The following is a 23,632-nucleotide window of genomic DNA, read 5'->3' as shown; positions in this document are numbered from 1 at the left end:
CACTTGTCAGAAGCGGCCGCTGGAGGCCCCCTCCCTCGCCGTCTATCCTCCTGAATATCGCCTTGGATTCTCTTCTCCGCACGTCCTACCTTCCAGAAAGTGGTCACTTTTCTGTTCAGAGAGTTGTTGTTATTCTTTTCTTCAATCTCCTGTTGAGTTCATAGGTGTTCAGAATGGTTTGATCCCTATCCAGCTGAATTCCTGAGACCAGATGAAATCCAGGTCTCCTACTCCTCCGCCATCTTGCTCCGCCCCTGAAATTTAACTTTTTAATCAAATTTACAGTGATTATTTCCAAAAGAACAATGAAGGTTATTTATGTGATTTGAGTTATAAAACTGATCTGGACTAATTTCAGTATTAATTAAATTTCTGATACAGTTAATAAAAATTTGTATGGCAGACAATTTTTATATCTTAAGGCCCATTTGAGATGCCTTAAATTGTAAATGTATATTTTTTTCTTAAACATTTAAAATAATTTATCTCTTACTTTGCAAAAATATTTAGCAAAAGGATTTGAGATAGCTCAAAGCAAGGTATATTTTTATTCTATATGATCTTTTTAAAATTGTCTTGTCATCTGTTACACAGTGTTGAAAGCCTGTCCATAAGGCAACATTGGCCTAAATAACATGTTAGTCCAGATGGACTTAATAGATATATACAGAACATTCCATCCAACGGCAGAATACAAATTCTTCTCAAGTGTATGGGGTGCCTGGGTGGCTCAGTTGGTTAAGTGACTGCCTTTGGCTCAGGGCATGATCCTGGAGTCCTGGAATCGAGTCCCACATCGGGCTCCCTGCTCAGCGGGGAGTCTGCTTCTCCCTCTGACCCTCTTCCCTCTCGTGCTCTCTATCTCTCATTCTCTCTCTCTCAAATAAACAAATAAAATCTTTAAAAAAAAAAGTACAATGGAACTTTCTCCAGGGTAGATCATATGTTAGACCACAAACAGGTCCTAATAAATTTAGGAATACTGAAATCCTAACAGGCATCACTTCTAACCACAATAGTATAAAACTAGAAATGAATTACAAAAAAAGGAAAATACACAAATATGTAGAGATTAAACAACATGTTCCTGAACAACCAATGTGTCAAAGAAGAAATCAACAGGGAAATCAGAAATATGAGCAAAATAAAATGGAAACACAACATACTAAATGTATAAGCAGCAGCAAAAGCAGTTGTAAGAGAGAAGCTTATAGTGATAAACACCTACATTAAGAAAAAAGAAATATCTCAAAGAACCTAACGCTACACCTCAAGAACTGGAAAAGGAAAAACAACTTATGCCAAAATTAGCAGAAGAAAGAAGCTAACAAAGATCAGAGTGAAAACAGACTCAAAAGATCAGTGAAATGGAGAGGTTTTTTTTTTTTTGAAAGATCAACAAAATTAACAAACCTTTAGCTAGACTAAGAAAAAAAGAAAACTAAGAAATGAAAGAGGGATTACAACCGATAACACAGAAATACTAAGAATCAATAGAAAACTACTATGAGTAGTTGTATGCCAACAAATTAGATAACCTAGAAAAAATGAATAAATTCCTAGAAATGTACAACTTACCAGAACTGAATCATGAGCAGAAAATCTGACTAGACCAATTGCTAATAAAGAGAGAAAAATCAGTAATCAAAAGCCTAAGAAATGAAAGTCTAAGATCAGATGGCTTCACTGGTGAATTCTCCAAACATTTAAAAAACGGAATACCAATCATTCTCAAACTCTTCCAAAAAACAACTGAAGAGGAGAGAGCACTTCTAAACTCATGTTATGAAGCCAGCATTACTTTGATACCAAAGCCAGACAAGGACACTACAAGGAAAAGGAAATTACAGGCCAACATCCCTGATGAACATCCTCAAAAATCCTCAGACAAAATATTAGCAAATTCAACAGCACCTTAAAAGGATCATACATACACCATGATCAAGCTGGATTTATTCCTAGAATTCAAAGATAGTTCAACGTATGCAAATCAATATATATGCTACACCACATTAACAAAGCAAAAGATAAAAATGATAATGATCATCTCAACAGATGCAGAAAAAGCATTTGACAAAATTCAACATCCTTTCATAATAAAACTCTCAACAACCTGAGTATAGAAAAAATGTACCTCAACATAATAAAAATAAAAACATGACAAGCCCATAGCTAACATCATCCTCGAAAGTGAAAAGCTGAAAGCTTTTCCTGTAAAACCAGGAATATGAGGATGCCTATTTTGACCACACTTATTCAAATGGTGCTAGAAGTCCTAGCCAGAGCAATTAGGTAAGAAGAAGATTGAAAGGTATCCAAATTGGAAAGGAGAAAGTACAGTAAAATTCTCTCAGTTTGCATGATGTATTATTTATAGAAAATCCTAAAAACTCCAACAAAACTGTTAGAATTAATAAATTCAGTAAAGTTGCAGGACACAAAGACAACATGCAAAAATCAGCCACACTTCTATACACTAAGAACAAACTATCTGAAAGAGAAATTAAGAGAACAATCTCATTAATGGTAGCTTCAAAAAGAGTAAAACATTTAGAAATAAATTTAACCAAGCAGGTGAAAGATCTGCACACTGAAAACCACAAAACATTGACGAAAGAAATTTAAAAAGACCCAAGTAAGTGATTAGATATTCCATGCTAATGAATCGGAAGAATATTGTTAAAATGTCCAAACAATCCACAGATTGAATACAATCTCTATCAAAATTCCAATAGCATTTTTCACAGAAATAGAACAAACAATCCTAAAATTTGTATGGAACCACAATAAATCCCAAATAGCCAAAGCAATCTAGGGAAAGAAGGACAAAACTGGAGGCATCACACTTCCTGATTTCAAACTATGTAACAAAGCTATAGTAATCAATACAAAATGGTACTGGCATAAAAATCACACACAGATCAATGGAACAGAAAAGAGGATCCAGAAATAAATTCATTCAAGAGCCAAGAATATACAATGGGGAAAGGACAATGTCTTTAATGAATAGTGTTAGGGAAACAGGATAAATACATTCAAAGGAATGAAACTGGACCTTTATCTTACACCATACACAAAAATCAACTCAAAATGGATTAAAGACTTGAATGGAATACCTGAAACTGTAAAACTCCTAGAAGAAAACATAGGAGGTAAGCTCCTTGACACTGGTCTTGGCAATGTTCTTTTAGATTTGATATCCAAAGCAATGACAACAAAAGAAAATAAATATGTGGGACTACATCAAACTAAAAAGCTTCTGCACAGCAAAGGAAACCATTAACCAACTGAAAAAGCAATTTACTAAATGGGAGAAAATGTTTGCAAACTATATATCTGATTAGGGGTTAATATCCAGAATATATAAAGAACTCATACAACTCAATAACAAAAAAGGAAAGAATCCAATTTAAAAATGGGCAGAAGATCTGAATAGACATTTTTCCCCAAGATGACATACAAATGGCTAACTGGTACATGAAAAGATGCTCAATATCATTATTCCTCAGGGAAATGCAAATCAAAACCACAATGAGGTATCACCTCACACCATGCTAGGGTGTCTATTATTGAAAAGACAAGAAATAACACATGTTGGTGAGGATGTGGAGAAAAGGGGACCCCTGTACACTACTGGTTAGAATGTAAATTGGTACAGCCACAATAGAAAATAGTATGGAAGCTTCTCAGAAGATTAAAACTAGAACTACTATATGATCCAGAAATCGTACTTCTAAGTGTGTATCTCAAAAAAATCTAAACATTATCTTGAGATATCTCTACCCCATGTTCACTACAACATTTTTTACAATAGTCAAGATATAGAGACAATCTAAATGCCCATCAGTGGATAAAGAAAATTTGGTATATACCATGTATTATATAATATTATTAATGTAGTATTATTCAGCCATAAGAAAAAAGGAAATCCTGCTATTTGCAATACATGGATGAACCTAGGTAAAGACAATTACTGCATGATCTCACTTGTAAGTATAATCTAAAAAAAATCTTAAAGAAAACTCACGGAAACAGAATGAATTTGTGATCACTAGAGTTCAGGGGGTGGAGCAAACAGGAGCAAACAGGATGAGGCTGGTACAAGGGTACAAACTTTCAATTCTAGGATGAATAAGGTCTATGGATTGAATGGATAACACTGGTGTGCTGTAAATACAGCTAATACCGTATTATAAAAATAAAATTTGCTGAGACTAGAATTTAAGTGTTCTTACTGCATACATATATACATATATACCACACACACACACACACACACACACACACAGAGTAATATGTGAGATGATGAATGGGGTAATTAACTTGATGGTTGTATACTTTAAATTTATTTTTTAAAGATTTTATTTATCTATTTGAGAGAGAGTGTGCCACAGAGGGAGAGAGAGATGGACCTGGGGCTCAATCCCAGGACCCTGGGATCATGACCTGAGCCAAAGGAAGACACTTAACTGACTGAACCACCCAGGCGCCCCTAAATATTTTTAATTATATCTCAATAAAGATGAAAAAAAAAAACAGGGTTGTGTATTAAATCATTGTTGCTATGACAACTGCTTTTCTCCCTTTTAAACAACTGTGTTGGACTGTAAAATTCCACAAGCATGTAACATTAGAGTTGGAAGAAAGCTTACAGATCATCTGTTCAACAACCTCATATTCTAGATGAGGAAGCTGGAGTCTAGAACAGTTCCATGATAGGCCCAGACAACACCACAATTTCAGCAGCAGAGTAAAAAGTAAAATCAGATCTTCTGGTCTCAAACTCTTCCATCACAACAGATTGCTGAGACTTAACAATAGAAACCTAATGGGAAATCATTTATATTACAATTTACATATTATTTAGAGTGGAGAATTTGATAAGCACAGCCAATCAATGCTTGAATATATTCTGCAAATAAACTGATGAAAAGGCATACGCTTCCACAAAATCTGACTCCTAGGAGTGCACTGGGTGGATGCATGACAGGTGCAGGGATATAAAGAAGGGAATTTCAGAGAAAATGGTCACATAGATAAACATCTTCACAGCTTAGAGTAGGTACTCTTGCAGCACAAAGGCCTGGCTGGAAGTTGTACTAAACATACCAACATGTTTTTGTTTCTGTAAAGATTTTTATTTGTTTATTTGAGAATGAGAGCAGAGGGAGGAGTAAGGGGAAGGGAGAAGCAGACTCTCCGCTGAGCAGGGAGTCAGATGGCAGCCTGATCCCAGGACCCTGGGATCATGACCTGAGCCAAAGGCAGACACTTAACTGACTGAGCCACCCAGGTGCCCCAACACAGCAACATGTTTTAGTGAGGTCCTGCATATGGGCAATGGTGGTAAGGACCAGTGACCTTAATTTACTCACCTCACAAAAAAATGGCAGTGACCTTAATTTACTCACCTCACAAAAAAATCACATCATTAGGAAGAAATATAGTCAAGGATTTTTTTGGTTTTGTTTTTGTTTTTTAATCTGAAGTGGGTAAGCTGTGATCCATGCTGCTCTTTGAATATGAAATGAGAATTAAGTTTTGATGTAACTTTTTATTTTTTCAATTAACTTCAGACTTAGAATATTACAATATATGTTCCACACTGCAACAGAGCATGGTGATTAAGAACAGATTCTGGAGCCAGACCTTCTGGATTCAAGTCTGGATTGTGGCCTTGCACTTCTATGCCTAGTTTCTTCATATATCAATAAAAGATAAAGACAAAATCTATCCCAAAGAGTTATTGTGAAGATTAGATGAGTCATGTGTCTGGAAAAATACCTGTCTCTAATAAGCACTCAATAAATATTAGCCATTATAGAATGATTACCAAGATGTAATTAACATATCCATGATATCACATAGTTAATGTGTGGTGAGAATGAAGATCTCAGCAACTTTCAAGTATATACAACTTTCTCCAAATACTTAGCTTTTAATTCATCAAATATTTATTACACATTTACAATGTGCCTACCATTGTGCTAAGGGCTGAAATAGATGCAAAAGAAGGAGATGATCTGCTCCCAGCCCTGAGGGATGCCCAATCTCACAGGTAGACCACAATACATTCATAAGCTCTAATCCAATCCCTGATCCCCAAATGAAACTGGAGCTCACAGTTATCTAAAGCTATCAGCTCCTCTAGTGGAGGTTGAGACTAATCTATAGGTCTCCAAACTTCTTAATTTCTTACTCCTTTATCTACAACACGATTTCCACTAGGACAGGAATTATATGAAGTAAAAAGCTAAGTTGAGTGAATAGTAATACTTCTAGTATTGACAAGGATATGCTTCAATGGCTTGTTTCCCTATCAGAAATTTTAATGGCACTAGAAATTTTAGAAAGTGAGATTTTATGGCACTAAACTCAAATACATTAATACCAAACAAGCCCTTTTCCCCACTGTGGGTCCACTCCTCCATTCATTTTACAAACTTTCCTGCAATAGATCCTTTGATGCAGGGATGAAAAACAAAATACTTCGTCCTCCAGGAGTACAAAATCCACCCTCATTTGTGTTATAAAACAAGCACCATCCCGAGGGTTGGCTTCTTGGGAAACATGAATTCAAGTACCATAGACAGTTTTCAAGGTCTGGAGCTCAGAAATAAATATTGACTGGTGAATCACAGCATGCATCATTGAGAGGGTAAAATTTAAGATCTATTGAAGGTTGATTCATTTCACTTAAAGAATTCTCATTGGTTATAGAGATCAAATAAACCACAAAGAGCCAATGCTTCTTTCACTTTAAAATAAAATATAATAAAATACCTAACTGCCAACTAGACAATAGCACTACTCAGGGATTACTGCCAATAGGCAATCATGCTAACTTGTGTTCATTCCTATTGCTTTAAGAAAATGTTATTTTATATATATAATTTATATATAGATTTTATACATTTATATAAAATGTTATATATAAAATAATTTGTGTATTACATAATACATATATAAAATAATAATTTATATATATAATATATATGTGTGTATATATATATATGGAGAATTAACTCTGTAGGGGTCTTGTCTTGGCTCCAAGTTGTTGATTATGATTTGGCTGGGTGGGAACCAATTTTTAAATGGTAACACAGTTGAATATTTACATATAAGAGGGACCCTCACTTAGTATCTAATCAGGAAATGGGACAAATTCCCCACTGGCTGTTAACGTTCTCACCAAGAAGTATCATCAGCTACTTGAGGACAACTACATAAAGAAGGCAAAGAGTTACACCTATCAAGTGTCCAACTTGTGTTGGACACAACACGTCCATATATTATCTCCCTGAATTCACTGGACTATAATCCCATGGGCATAAGACTAAGACTAATTTACTACTATCTCCTCAGCACCTTCCATATTGCGTGGCACACTATAGGTGCTCAATAAATGTTGAATGGATCCTTACACAGCCCTGCAAATCACATGGCCAACAGGAGAAGTGGTACTCAAACTTGCTCAAACTCTTCCCACCCCACCAGCATATCTTTAATGGACAATATTGCTTTGTGATTCTAGAGGCCATGATTTATTGACTAGCTAAAAAACATGACATTTTGAATAACACTAGAAAAAAACTGAGATACAAACTATGGTATTACTCACCTGCTCACCACTGGGGGAAGGACCATACTATTGCAGACTCTATAATGATTAGTGCATATTAACAAGAATAGCTCTGAAATATAGCACAGTACTCAAGCACTTGGGGTCTGGGGTCAGAGATTTACGTTTAAATTTTGCCAATTACTAGCAAGTTCTCTGAACCCCAGTTTCTTCATCTGTAAAACAAGGACAGTAATAGAACCAATTCTGTCTAAACCCCACTGTCCTTCTACTCTAGACTTGCACCTGAACAATTGAAAGATGCTGGAAAAAGGTCATTCAACCATGCTGACTGTAAATGGATGTTTGCAAAATCTCAAATGGGACCTCAGCACAAGATTGCCCCCAAATCCTACCTTCTTATAGTAAACTGACCTGTCAGTTCTCCAAAGTAACACACCAAACTCATGACACCTTCTACAAACACCTCAGCTACTAACCTCATCTCAGACTCCTTCAAAAAAGAGGCAGTCAGCCTAGACCCAACTCTCAATCGCCAACCTACCTGAACCCATAGCCTCTGCCTTTTCTGCTTTTGAAATAAAGATGTCTATTCTTACAATCACCCCCCCACCACGTGTCCTCCACATGCTCCCTCTCACCTACTCAAGCACTTTCCCCTACGATTGTTCCCTTTCTCACTGTATCACCAGTATCTCCCTGTCTACTGAGTCCCTCACATTGCAGATAAACATCCTTTACCTTCAAAAACATTCCTTGACCCAGCAGCCCCTTCCAGCTACTATCACATTTCCCTACACCCTGCCCAACACAAAACTGCAGGTAGAGTCAGCTGTAAGACCATTTTTTTTTCAGCCAATCCCAATGGGCTTTCTGCCCTTTCCACTCTACTCTGCCTCTTGTCAAAGTCACCACCAATCTCCATCTTGTCAAATCCCATAGTTATTTCTCTGTCTTTATTTTCCTTGATTCTCTTACAACTTCTTCTACCATAAAAGCCTTGAGTTTGTGTTAATTAAATTAACTGGTGGCTGTAACAGATAAACATCAAAATCCCTGTGGCTAAACACAGTAGAAGTCTCTCACTCAGCTCAAGTCCAGCTATCCTGCAGGGAGGAAGTGAAATTCTGCCCCATCTCCAAGGACCCAAGGCTGGCCTCTGCCATCGTCAACATGTGGTTTCCAATATTCAATTTCCTCTGCCTCAGTAGGAATTTCTCCTAGGATGACAAATTTTTATATGATTTATAGGATCCACTGAAGAATGAAAATGTGGGGTCCTTAAAAAATTAAGAATTCCATGACAGCAACAGTAAACCATTAAACCAAGCATGGACCCTTTAAAGAATAGGAGCCCTGTGCACACACCTGTAAAAGTCACATGCCCATGAAGCTGGCTCTGGTTCCTTCCTCAAGGCTAGAGGAACCCTAAACACCAAATCAAACCATCTTCTTCTATCTATGCCCTCCCTCTAAGGCTCTCATTTGCTCTCCTGGCTTAATAACCATATCTATGCTGATGACATCTAAATTAAATCTTTAGTCCCAACCTCTCCTAAGCTCCAGACTTTTTTTCTATTTTGTTGAGAGAGGGAGAAAGAGAGTGTGTGAGTGTGGGTGGGGAGAGGAAGAGGGAGAATCTTAAGCAGGCTCCATGACTAGCACAGAGTCTGATGCGGGGCTTTATCTCACAACCCTGAGACCGTGACCTGAGTCGAAATCAAGAGTCGGATACTTAACCAACTGAACCACCCAGGCAGCCCTAAGCTCCAGACTTCTTTATCCAACTGCCACCTTGGCAGCATGTCTAGGAGAGATCTCAAACTTGATAAGCTCCCCCCAAAACACCCAAGAACAATAACTTCTGCGTTTTCCCACATCCTCCCCACAAAGCTACCCCTGCCTCAGTGCTCTGATTTCAGTAAATGACAACATGACAAATGACAACATTCTCCCAGTTGCTCATGCCCAAACTTGAAAGTCATTCTTGATTCCTCTGTTGTTTATATCAGAAGCAATATGTCAAAAAATCCTATCAAAAAAAATATATATATATCCCTAATCTGATCAATTTTTATTACTGCTTTCACTCTAGCTTAATACTTGGCCCATGAGAGGAGCACAATAAATATAAGGGGTAAGTGGGGTTGTGAAAATTATGATGTAATTAGTATAAAATCCTTATTCCAAGTTGGTGCTCAATAAATGGCAACTGTGGATAATGTGATTAATAATAATAATAATGACAGCAAAAACAGTATGTTTATGCATCATTGTGGCAGAGATTAGTCAGTCACCAAACCTAGTTTTTTTTTTTCCCCTGGGCACACAGCTAGACTGCATTCCCCAAGCTCCTTCTCCTGTAGTGTTTGTGCCCATGTGCCTGAGTGGGACGAGGGCACAGGCGATGTGTGCCACCCTGGCTCACAGAACCTTCCTGCAGGAAATCACCCACTCTCTCTTCAGGGAGTCAGTGGGTTGGTATATATTGGAAACCACGTGTTGACGATGGCAGAGGCCAGCTTTGGGTCCTTGGAGATGGGGCAGAATTTCACTTCCTCCCTGCAGGATAGCTGGACTTGAGCTGAGTGAGAGACTTCTACTGTGTTTAGCCACAGGGATTTTGATGTTTATCTGTTACAGCCACCAGTTAATTTAATTAACACAAACTCATCACTTCTCTGGCAGGAGGTCTCCGGAGTCTGTGTAGTTTCAGAAGGAGAGAGCCCCACAAAGGACTGGCTTAGGAGTCCCAGCTGTAGGATGTTGGAAGGAGCCTCTGAAAGTATCCTTTCCAGTAATTATTCTATGTGACCTCTGGAGTCAGGCCAAGAGTAAACTTAGGATTTTTGTCTTTTTGTTTGCTGGCATGTAGTGGGCACTCAGTAAGTGTCTGTTAAATTAGTAGATGGTGGGGAGAAAAGGTCCTAGGTACTTAGGACTGAACATTATTTACTTCCTATGGGAACCTCAGGGAAGCATTTGGATTATATGATTATTATTCAATGACTTGTAGAAATCACAAAGTACTTTGTAGATGGCCAATGTGTCCCATTTTTTATAAAATTACAGCTGCTTGAATATAAATTAAAGTGCAAATCAGGTCATTTTTGTGGCTTTTTCCTATCAATGTACAAATTAACAAGGTTCTTATGATAACGTATTAGTTTATTAAAGCTAAAAGAGTGGCTAAATTGGATTTACATTTATTTTCAATGACTTGCTTAGCTGAAAATGTGTGTTAATTCTGCAGCTAATCCTCATTATCACTTGGCATCACAGAGTGAAAGGCAAATGGTTACCTGGACACATGAACCCATGTTCCTGACTATAGCAACTTGCCAGGGTTGCTCAGAAAATGAAACTGAACTCATGATCATACATTCACTCTCCCTTGGGGGCTGGTGGGTATCCTTCAGCTGCCCTGCTCCACTCCATCTCCTTTGCTCCCACTCTTCCCTGTGACAGCATCTACAGTACTGTGATACAGCTATTCTGTTTTTATAATTTCTTCCTAACTGAAAGAAGCGCAAGGCAGCACAAGGTGTTACTCTTCTGTAATTCTCAAAGCTTAAGTCAGAGCTTGGCATTTAATAGGTGCTTAATAAATGCTGAATGAATGAATGAACGAAAAGCTATTGAAAAAGTTCATCCAGTAACCATGTGGCTGCTGAGACTAGGAAAACAATATCCTCAATGCATCATAAATTCAGTTGAGTTATTAGTGGCAATCCCGTATAAATGCAAAGACATGTCAGCTAAGCTTGCTGCTCAAAATTTACACAGTCGGCCATCATGCACGGAGCAGCCCTGTATACAGAATGGTAAATAATTAACAGTCTGTGCTCTCGGGGCTCTCAGTCTACAGCAGGAGAAAGACTTGTAAAAAGACACATTAACAAACCAAGAGGTGTTTAGTGCTATAACAGAAATGCATCCCAAATGCACTGGGCCACAGCTCTGGGAACAGCTAATTGCTTCTAGCAGTCTCAAAAAAAAAAGAAAAAGAAAAAGAAAAAGAAAAAGCACTTCATAGAGAAGCAGACTTTCAAGCTAAATACTGAAAGGTGCTAAAAAGTTTGGCATGGAGAGAGAAGGGTTTCTCACAAACAACACCCCATTTATTTTGTACAGAGTTTGATTAAAGAAATCTTTATCTCTTGAAGAATATGGCTTAGTGTCATGGGCATAATGGATTATGTAGCCCCTCTTTGTCTTGTCTAGTCCTTTCAGTAAAACGGACGTGATAAATGACCTTCTTTCTTTTAGCAACAGCTCATCAAAATTTAAGGGGATCTAAAAACTCAGTAATCACAAAGTGATGGATGGAGATAGACCACTAGGTCTGCCCTAGTAAAATGATTTCCAGGAAATAATTAATAGCCCCATACATGGAGACAGTGATGTTAAGAGGCATGTAAGAAGCCACCTCTTAAAGGAGGCTTTTTGTCATCTCCTAGGACTGGGTAGGAGACATGCAGAAGAGTAAGAGGACCCATTCTCCAGATAAATAAAGACATATCCCAATAATACCTGAAAAACACCACTGTGGAGAAGGAGACTTCTTTGGAACCAATGCACCTGCATCCTTAACTTATAGAACATTGTAGAATTTTATGTTTGAAAATCTAAAGTAATTTCAAGAACAAATGAAAAAATAGTTCTTGCCTTGAACTAATGCATACAGAAGCTGGGATATTGATTTCCTGGACTATGGATCACCCTGCCACACTACAGAAGTTTATTTACTGTCCTGCAGTATCTAAAGGAAGGGCTTGCAAACCCTAATTAAAATTTAAATGAAAGTAATCATCAGATAAAAATGACCCACAGGCTAAGGGAATAAAATAAATTATGTTATGATGGTATTTGAAGAAAATAGATCAGGATGGTTTTCTAAAAAATAAAAAAAAAAATCCTACAAATCTATGGAATGACAAACTGTCACATTTCAAGGACTACGCTATAAAAAAAAGTTAATGAAAACTGAAAAGAAATCATCACTGTATTCATTTAGTTTTTCAATAGACAGCCGAGGATGCTCAACTAAATTCCATCAGCTGAAAAGCATGATAAGGATGTCTAAAGAAAGTGAAATAATTATTTTGTGAACTTTTAAAAACAGGAGTCATAGGATGCTCTGAAGTTATAAATAAAGTACATTTAAAACGAGACTGGCTGCATAACTGCATAAAATATTACAGGAAAATGACAAAAGTGCTGACTCTGTCCCTCAACTAAGGATCTTCTTAGCTCCTTTCCGGCAACCCTTCCTACATAGTGACAACTGCCTTGGGTTCCAGCAACTGCTGTCTCCCATCACTGCTTCAGGCCTCCATATCCCTTTATGAAATTCCTCTCAAATTATCCTAACCTGAACATGCTATTTGTTTTCTACTAAGACTGTGAAGTGGGATTCTGGCATTGGATTGCTCATGTTATTTGAGAAGTGCAGGCAAAACCTCCTTGCCAGGAGAAAAGGGAAGGCCAATGACCCAGGCCAAGGATGACATCAGTTACTTAAGTTGTCACCAGTGGTGACATTAAATGTCGGGATGAAGTACAGATGGAAGGCAAAGTGCTGGGAGGTTAAGAGGCCAAGGCAATTTATTGCTATGGTGATGGTAGTGATTATAAATATTATCAAGTCTCTTGCTTCTTATCACAGCCCTAGAAGGTGTACAAATGGAAAATGAGAAATTAAAATCTGTGAATATACAATTGAGAGCATGCATGAATAAGACAGAAAGTTCCCATAGCTACTCATCTCCTACAGTATAGCAATCCCTCATCTTCTAGAGTCACAGGGCAGATATGGCTGAGGACCAAGCCTAGAGCCAGATTATAAAGGTTGTAGAGCTGCAGTGCTGATCACACAATCAACTCCACCAGGTGTGTGATATTAAGGTAAGGTCTTGGTGGGCAGAGTGTGTGATCCTGATAAACGAGCAGACATAGACAAAAGCAAAAACTCTGAACCCATAAAATCCTCCTGCACATGGGAATAGACATTTCCTCCCTAAGAAAATCAGCCTCTCCCTGCATAATAACCTGCTGGCGGTTCATCCTCTCCCAGAACCCATTTCTACCACCTCTCTTTGCCTCTAGGTCTATACCTAAGGTTAAGTCCTAGTAAAGCCTGGGGAAAACCTCACCAATCTGTATTGTCAGGAGCCAGGGGAGGATTTGCAAGTTTATAAGGGCACTGGTCTGGTTTAATTCAGCACCAGGATACACTCACCCAAGATTTAGGATTTAATGTTTTTGCCTGAGCACCAGAGAGTGGCATCACTGATTTGACAAACTGTCAAATTAAAGCCTGGACTCAAAGGTGCCCTAAGTTTATGATGTCACATTGAATCTCCCTGCCATCCTGTACAGTGAGGGTCAGCAAACTATGGCCTATGGGCCAAATCTGGACTGCTGTCTGTTTTGGTATGGTCTGTAAACTAAGAATAGTTTCTAGTTGCTTTAATGTTAAAATACAAGCACACAAACAACCACCACCACAACAAAAATTATCAGTCTTTGGCAAAAACAGTTGCTGAATTTTGTGTCTTGACCAAATATTTACCATGTGGCCCTGTACAGAAGTTGAGGGAGGTGATTTCTACTGTAGGGGAAAGAGTCTAAAGCCTTAGAGAGATGGGATGCTGAAGTGGCTCTGTTACGAGCAATCACCAATCCCTAACCAGAACTCCCACACTTCACCAAGACTGGGGAGGGAGGTACCCTTGAAAAGCTGCAGCTGTCCTCTGCAGGTGAAGATGGTATGTGGCAGGAGGATGCTGAAATGAAATCAAGTTCTTTGATCTCAATGAAGATAAAGGGATCCAAGAATGGTAGAAGCCAGCTGGTGGTACCTGACTATCAGTGACGAGCTGGATGCAAGACTGAGTGGTAACTGGAGCCTTGATCCACAAGGATCAAGATTCCAAGAAATGAAATAAAAATAGATAAATAGATTGACCTATGAAGGTGCTACTTGACACATACGAGAGGAAAAATTCTAGGTCTGATGGGCTGACATCTAATGCAGTCACAACAGCAGGGTTTCGCAGCCTCTTACCAAGTTTCACTAACCCACAGCTTCTCAACAGAGGGAGAGCCTGAGTCCTTTTGAGGACAACTCTACAGTGCTGCCTCACGTACCCCTCAAGCTTTCCCAGGAGGATCCTGTGGCTATTTCTAAGGTGACTATGCACTAGAGAAAGCAAAATACTCAGAACTTCCACAAACTAGATACTGGGTCTGAATTTACACTGCTCTCTGAAATACCACTTTGGTGCACGAATCAAAGGAGGGCAGCTTGTGGAGATAGGTGATAAGAGTCTTGGCTTGAGTCCACCTCACAGTAGGTCCCAAGGACCAGAGACTTATCCCAGGGCTATTTCCCCAGTCCCAGAATGTACAGCAGAAACAGATATATTTATCAATTGACAAAACCCCCACATTGATTCACTGACTCAATGAGGGCCACATGGACACTCCTAGAATTACCCTATCCAATAGAATAAACTAAAATCATTGCCACACACGTAGGGGAACTGCAAAGATTACTGCTACTACCCAAGACTAGAAGAATTAAAGGGTGGTGATTCCATTCTTATCTTTATTTAACTCAGAAAAAGCCAGATGGTTTGTGGAGACTATTGGGAGACAATCACAAACTGAACGAAGTGGCATTGCCAATCACAACTGTGGCTCCAGCAGCAGTATTTTTTACTGTGGGAATCAACAGACTGTGGCATATGGTATGTAGCTACTAACCAGGCAAATGCTATTTCCCTCCATCCCCATAGTAAAGAAAATCAGAATTAATTTGCTTTCAGTTATAGGGAAAAACAGTATACCTTTACCGTAGCAGGAGATCCCTCTGTCGTTATCATTCTCTGGAGCAGTTCTGCCAGCACCACTATTCATGGGCTTGCAGCATGCCTTATCCATTTGCTGTGTTATCTTATCCAACATGGCTTGTGTCCAGGGAATGTATTTGAGACAAAAGATACTCTCATCCATGGATTTACTGATCTTACCATGTAAGAGCATTTTACCATAATTTATCTCCTCCTCCACCAAAATATACTGGTCCAGAAACAAGGAGGAGAGGTGAGAGCGTTCTTATGCTAACTCTCACCCTAACACCTGACAACCCACTTACAGAATTTTTGCTTTTCATCCCCATGACCTTGACCTCCTGATCTGGGAAGTCTTAGTGCCTTAGTGCCTGGTGACATGCTTCTAATCAGGAAACACAGCCAGAGTTCCACTGAGTTGGAAGCTGAGATGGCTCTGGGTCACTTGGGTTGGCCTTATCACTAAGCAGGCAAGAGAAGGACTCACTAACTAACCCCAATTACCAGGGAGAAACTGGGCTAATACAGTATGGAGGACTATGTTCCTCCATGGAACCAGGGAACACTGAAGCAACCCGATAAAGAAGGGACGCCAGAACTGAGATTCTGCAGAAACAAAGGTTTGGGGTCGCCCTCTTCCTGCCCTATCTAGCCAAGAAGCTGGAGGAAGTAAGGGACACAAAGAGCGAGGGTGGAGAAAGACAACTCAGGCAACAGAATCCAGCACTGCAGCAACTGTGCTTTGCATTGTTCCTTTATTCCCTTGCTCCTGGTTTGAAGACGGAGCATCACTGAAGTGACATTATTCAACAATGAACCATAGCTGATGGGGCTTGCTGAGACCCCTGTGAAGGCAACAAGGACATTACACTTAGACAAAAGATAAACGCATATACAGAGGGGCAAAAGGGGTGGACTGTGCTATCACCCACTGTCCCTCCAGATCTTCTTTCCACCCTCTCCAACCTGTCCTATGCACTGAGAGGCTGACTTGGATGGGTTCTATCAATGGACTCCTCTCCCTTGTGGCTTCTGCGGGGGGCGGGGGGGGTGTCTGCCAATGAGACCAGCAGTAGAAGACAAGAAAGCTAAAGGAGAGTGATGTCAGGATATGAATGCCCCTGTGTTAATTGCTGCCATCTGGAGGCCAACTATGTAGTTGGCCTCTAGACTTAAGCAGACTCAAATATACATCTTCATTTCCAGCAACAACTGGCCGTGTCCCCTACACAAGACTGCCAGAGGCTTCTATCTACCTCTACCCCCTCAGGCCTAGTGGAGGTAAACAGAGCTGCAGTTACTAGCCCCAGAGCACTGTACTGTCCCTGTGGTTTCCTTACACCCTGCCCACACCTTTGCAAATGGTTCCTTTATTACATTCTTCTCAAATTATTCTAATTTGAGTGTTCCATCTGTTTCATGCTGAGACCCAGATTTATATAACATCAACAGGGTAAAACAAAATGCAGCTTTTGTGAGGCATTATTTTGTTTTTCTGAACACACACACACACACACACACACACACACACACGAAAAATGATGAGATCAGCTCAAGTAAAGTGCTTGAGGCAAAAGCAGAGCTTATTATGAAAGGTAGGGGTGTGTGTGTGTGTGTGAGAGAGAGAGAGAGAAAGAGACAGAGAGTGAGAGAGGGGGAGAGAAAGAGACAGAGAAAGGGAGAGAGAGGGAGGGGAGATGGAGGGAGGGAGGTTAAAAAAAGGGGGTTCCCACTGAGAAACCTAACCTTAAAGGGAGAGGAAGCTGTAGTGACAAGGGGAAAAGAGACCCAGGCCTGTCTGTCCAGTTAGAATACCATATCCTCTTGGCCACTGTGACTGGCTCAAGAGTGAGCATGTGATGGTATTAGAGTGATATTTTGGGACTTTTGCTGCAGTGACCCAGAGCAAGGAAGGCATCAACAGGGCTGGAACCACTGTCAGTCACCTTGCAGCTAAGGGTAGAAAGCCTGCCTGGGAAGGAAGCCAACCCAGAGGAAAACTGAATCCCTGGATCAAATCATGCCTGAAGCTAGATATTCCCTTGAACTTCTCTTTTGCTCAAGGCACTCTGAGTCATGTGCTCTGTCACCTACAATAGAGAAAGTTCTTCCTGTCAGTGACAAACCAAGGACATGTGGGATAAGCCCACCCTGGGTGCAGGCATTAAAAGGGTAGATTATAAAGAATTTAACAACAATAATAGAACCCACTATGAGTCAGTCTGCTTTTTATTATAACCATTCACTGGTAATTTTAAACTTTTTCAAAATATTCCTCCCCTGAAGTTCTAAATAATTGTGGCAGTTACTGTAAAGTTTAATAACATACCATCCATATATGTTTTAAACTAGCTTATTTTATTATCTTTAAATAAACTTAGTGTTCTAACTGGCAAGGAATTCAGAGAACTCTCTATTCTACAGTTGACCTCCAGACTTAAGCCAACTCAAGTACACACCTTCATTTCCAAAATTAAGCTCAGAAGTGGGCCCAACTCAGCCTAGGGGAATTAGAAGAGGCTTCCCAGAAAAGCCAACACTTGAGCTGAATATTGAAGGTCAATGCCTTCATCTCGTGTCTAAATAAGTCTAGGAGATTCCTAACTGGTCACCCTTTTCCTGTTCTACCCACCTGACAATCAATTCTCATCACATCATCCGGATCCTTTTAAGACACACCTCTGTCCCCCCAAAATGCACAAGAGCTTCCCACTTCACTCAGACTAAAGATCAAAATACACTGATCAAAAAGCCCTCCATGGTTTGTGCAGCCCACCCCCAGCCTAACCCTCTGACTCAGACTTCTTTGTGCCCCCCTAAGCATGCTCCTGCCTCAGAGCCCTTGGATTTGCATTTCTCATTGCTGTGAACCCTTCCAGCTCCTCTTCATCCCCTGTGCTCATGGCTTCCCTCCCCACTTACGGCATCTAATAAGCACCTTATCTACTAGGCTTTCCTTTCCCTGCAAAAATTAGCAGCACTGCCCTGCCCCACTCCCACATTCATGACCCCGCTTATCCTCTTTATTATCACCACCTGGCATACTATGTATTTACTTATTTGTTAGTCATTGGTCTCTTCCAATAGAATGTAAGCTCCCAAAGAGCTGTCCTCACAAGGCTTAGAACAATGTCTGGTGTAGAGTAGGCTCTTGACAAATATTTGAGAATAAATGAACAAACCTGGGGAATGGCTTTTTGGGCACTGGAGAACCTGCTGAGACAAAAGACAAATATGAAAAAGTGTGCGCCATTTAGGGAATTTAAATTTAGAGAGGAGGGAGAGAACGGAAGGGTAGGCAAGTAGGAGCCTGATCACAACAGCTTTGTGTATGCATGTTCTCCCAGATGCCGGGAATGCTTTTTGGGAAGAAACAAACGAAATGGGGCTGGTGGGAGGAGGAGAGGGATTGAGACAAAGCTTCCCCTGGACCAAGGCAAGCACACAAAGCAGCATGTCGATAATTCCTCAACATTCAGAATAACATGTATTAAGCACATTTTGAACCAAATAAAATTCTTCACAATCCCTGGTTAAATAATAAACTTTGAATCAATAACATACTCTCGCCAAGCTTTAGCATCAGGATTTCCTCCTAATTATAATGCCCAGTGGAAAGATGGTCAAGATGCAAGCTCAGCATCCAGCTCCCAACAAGCTGATATGCAAATACACCATCCCTCCAGCTGAAGTTGTACTAATAGTACTTTTTTAAATAAAGCTTTTTAAAGGCCCTGGTGGCATGGAAAATACAACTTAAGAATCCACATTAAACTGCTCCTTTGTGCCTGGAAAATTAGCCAAGGAGCTACCACCAAGGAGGTGAATGCACTTCTCGCAACCACAACTACTAAGATATTTAACACCAAATAGTCACTGATTACCTATTATGTGCCAGGCAATTTTTTTGGTCCTTTTCACTGATCTATCATCATCTAGTGCCCACTAAACGTCACACATACTGCTAGGTGCGCAGGGTTAAGAAAGAATGAGACAGCATCCTGCCCTTAACAAGCTTCTTCCTCTCCCTCTGCCCCTCCCCTCTACTTGTGCACAGGCGCTCTCAAATAAATAAAATCTTAAAAAATATTTAGAATACATCAAAGCATGCACTGACTCTTGAATCTTCTGCTCAAAAGTGACATCCATCACTACCCACTGCATTTAGCTGGCTCTGGCAAGTCATATGGCCATATCTGAGTTCAGCTGAGTAGGGAAGAGCAACTGTATGATACTGTATCCCAAAAGAGGGAACGAATCAAGTAATTGTAAACAGCCTGGAAGGTTACCTTAAAGATGTAACAGAAGTAGAAGTATAGGAAAGTGCTATTCCTGAATATGTTTATTATGTTACTTTGTGCCCTAAGGTTTGACGTTCCCTAAGGGTCCTTGCTCTTTTTCTCTGGGAGATGAAAATCCAGATACACAATGACTCCTTTTGTGAAATTCCTACTCCTATTTGGCAACTGTGTGACTCTTGCTTCTAATACAAGTTTGAGTCACTGCTGTTGGGAGTAATTAGAAAATGAGGAAACGGGGGTGGAAAATAGAGAAAGGAAGCAGGGCAGATGGCAGAAGAGAAGTGGTTTTTGCGATGAAATTATTGGCAAGAAACAGGAAGCTAAGGGAAAATAGACCCCAAATCCTGAAACTCCACTTGTATCTCTGAGAAGAGAGGAAGCTAAATCACACAGGCATTGATTATTTTCTGTGCCTGGTTCTCCATCTCAAATAAGACAAAAGCCTTTTTATGTGCAAATTAATGTAAACAGAGGAAATTAAAAGGGATCTTCTTTGAACTATGAAGGAGCATAAAGTTTCTAAGAAGCAAGGAATAAGTAGAAATTAATTATATAATCCACACCCATATAAATATAGAAAATGTCAGTTTCCTATATTTAGTATGAGGTTTATAGCTTTAATTTAGCAATTAAATTGGTTTCCAGAGGTGTAGTTTAAAAAAAATTGCTCTTCCCGACCCATGAAGTCCCCGATCTCAAATTTTTCTACCTGATGATAGAATTTATGTTTTCTTTTTTTTTTAAGATTTTATTTATTATTTATTCCTGAGAGAGAGAGAGAGAGAGAGAGAGAGAGAAAAGCAGAGGGAGAAGCAGGCTCCCCGCCGAGCAGAGAGCCCGATGCGGGACTCGATCCCAGGACCCTGGGATCATGACCTGAGCTGAAGGCAGACGCTTAACCATCTGAGCCACCCAGGCGCCCTAGAATTTATGTTTTCATACATATATCCCTGCCAAGAAATTAATGAATGGTTACATTTAATTTTCTTCGCTGGTTCTAATGGTTTGATTTCAAATGGAGGCCTTTAATATTTAATCTGTTTCATTTTGTCTTCTCCCATTGACCTATTTAGTAAGAAAAATCTTTCATAAGAGAAGCAGTGACATAGATTATTTTATAATTTCAGTTTAAGGAGGTTGTAGTTCTGTTACAAACTCATAGAGCTTCAGAGATCATCTAATTTCTTTCTTTCGTCCCACATCTACCACTTCTCAGAGCCGATGTAAAGTACTCAACCTCTTATTTCACATGGGTGATTCAATGATGCCATCGTTTTGACAGCTGAACCCTGAAAATCTCGATGTGACACCACACCTGTCTGCCTATCAGCTTCACAGGGAGGCAGAATGGCCTGGAGCATATGAGTGAGGGCCTTAGAGTCAGTATCCCTCAGCGTGTGCATTAATTAGTGACCCTGGGCAAGCAATTACATTCTCTGTGCCCTTGTTTCCTCATTTAAGGGCTGTAGTGAGGATTAAATAAGATCATGAATGTAAAGCCTTTAGCACCACATGTGGAAAATAACGAGTGCCCCATAAGTGTTAGTTACTATTATTACCACCTAGTATTGTCATTCTGTAATGAGGAGCTACTCTACCCATAAGAACTTCTGGTTCTGCTTTGTTGTACATTTGAGGTTGTCCATTTAAGAAGGTTTTCTGAAATTTATAATGCTTTTTTTATACCTGCAAACTTCTTAGCAATAAAGAGGAGTTTTTAAAAATGTGATAATGTTCATGGCCCCTGGCAGTGACCTCCAAATGTACCTGGATGTCCTCTCAAGCATTTCAAGAATGCTTGAGCCTCCATATGCCCAATAAAGGCTGCTCCACTCCCATAGACACCACACTGCATTGTTCCTACCGAAACAAAAGCACCATCACCTTAAATCTTGATGAACCCAACTAACTAGAAAAGAAATGAAGTCCACAAGAGAATCATATTCTGCTCATCTCTCCCTCAACCTTACCCCTACCTCCAATCAGAAAGTCCTGCCAAGTTTCCCTCTTAAATATTTCTTAAAGATTTTATTTATTTATTTGAGAGAGAGAGAATGAGAGAGAGAGAGAGAGAGCATGAGATGGGGGAGGGTCAGAGGGAGAAGCAGACTCTCCGCTGAGCAGGGAGCCGGAGGCGGAACTCCAGAATCATGACCTGAGCCAAAGGCAGTCGCCCAATCAACCGAGCCACCCAGGGGCCCTCCCTCTTAAATATTTTAAGGTCCTCTGCTATCCTAAAAGATAAAGCCCATACTGCTTACCATGACAAGCACAATCAGGCCATCTAGTCATTGCTTTAGATCCTGACATTCTCTGCCTCACAAAAGATTCTCCTATAATATGAAATGGCTTTGGTTCCCATATTCACCTTGCTATTTCCCACCACATGCCTTTGTTCATGCTGGAACACCTTTCTTTTGCCACAGTCTTCACATAATGGGCAAACTTCTTTCTACCCACTCTTTATGATACAATATAGACATCATCTTCCACAATTTCTCTCCCACCCGCCTTGCCAAGCTAAAATAGTATCCCCTCTTCTGTGTTCTCTGAATACCTTCTACCCATCTCTATCATTGTTCCCACTCTGTTTGACCATTATTGATTTTTCTATTTTTCCTGACCAGCTATGACAGCTGGCCATATAACTTTATTCACCTCCTTTTCTTCAAAAGCAGTGCTCAGTATAGAGCCATGAACAGATGTTCAACAAATATTTCCTGAAAAAGGGAACAAGTTTACCCTCAGATATACCTCCACATAACAGTGTAAACTTGGAAAAGTTTCCTAAATTCTAGAGCAGTCATTTTCCTCATCTATAAAACAGAGAACGGGTTAAGACCTCTGCCTACCATAAGGTACCATGATTCTACAATGTGTGCTTTTCTAAACACAGCATTTGCAATTAGAGGCAGAAATGAAAAACTGTGGCTGATTATATTCAAAACCATTTAGCAAAGTACTCAAGATCTACAACCCAACAACTTTCCTTCAACTTCATCTGTCACCTACCCCTTTCCCTCACCCACTGTTCCAGCCATACCATCAATCTCAATGTTCTCTAAATGCACTGTAGACTTTTCCATGCCTCTGTCTTTGTCCATTAAGTTTTTTCAGCATGGAATATTCTCCAGCCACTCCTTGCCCAGGGAGATCCCACTCTCTCCTCTACCCTTCACTGTAATGCAAGCTCTTCTGTGAAATTTCTTCCTTTGGATTAGAGGAAGATTAAATTTGACTATAGCACTTGTTCCTTTTGCCCTAATATTATAAAACTTAACACAGCTACATCCCTGACTTCACTGTAAGTTACCTGTAACATGAAGTAGGCCTTATTCTATCACTATGGTGTCCAAGATGCAGAACTGCCCTCACAGCAGGTGTTAAAAAAATGCTTTTGGTTGCTACGTAAATGTATTCCCTAATATTACTATAAGATGAGAAAGTCCACTCAAAGGACAAATTGGCAATGCCTAACCAAGAATTTTTAATTGACCATCTTCCTTCCTGAGATTTTAGTCATAGAAAATAATATAAAAGCTACATATGTAAAAAAATACTCTGGGCAAAATTGTTTAAAACAATGAACAACTGAAAACAGGAAACTCTCTAAGCATGATAGAGTACATCAATTCAAGAAACTATCATAGAGCCATTAAAAGTGGTAATTTGAGGATTACTTAGAAATGTGGGGAAAAATGTAAACAAGAGAGAACACAAAATTAAACATGTGGCAGTCATAACTACAAAATCCTATGAATAAAGATTTGAAGAGACTACAAATAGACCATTCTACCCCAATTATGGGAAGTTTTCTTTTTATAAATCACCTCCAATGTTAGCATAAAATAGTTTTAGTAACTAATGATAATAATAAAAAGCTTAAGGACAGA

General features: G+C 39.6%; 1 protein-coding gene across 1 annotated transcript in view; it reads right to left on the bottom strand.

Annotated features, from left to right (window-relative positions):
- ANO4 (anoctamin 4) overlaps positions 1-23,632 on the bottom strand; it is a 443,661-nt gene that overhangs the window by 266,157 nt on the left and 153,872 nt on the right. The gene's annotated exons all lie outside the window — the stretch shown is intronic.

The sequence above is a fragment of the Eumetopias jubatus genome, unplaced genomic scaffold (genome assembly GCF_037043125.1).
Source record: "Eumetopias jubatus isolate StellerSeaLion01/CBP00866 unplaced genomic scaffold, mEumJub1_p1.0 scaffold_8, whole genome shotgun sequence".
In the NCBI taxonomy this organism is placed as follows: domain Eukaryota; kingdom Metazoa; phylum Chordata; class Mammalia; order Carnivora; family Otariidae; genus Eumetopias; species Eumetopias jubatus.
This window is presented reverse-complemented; position numbering and strand designations above follow the sequence as displayed.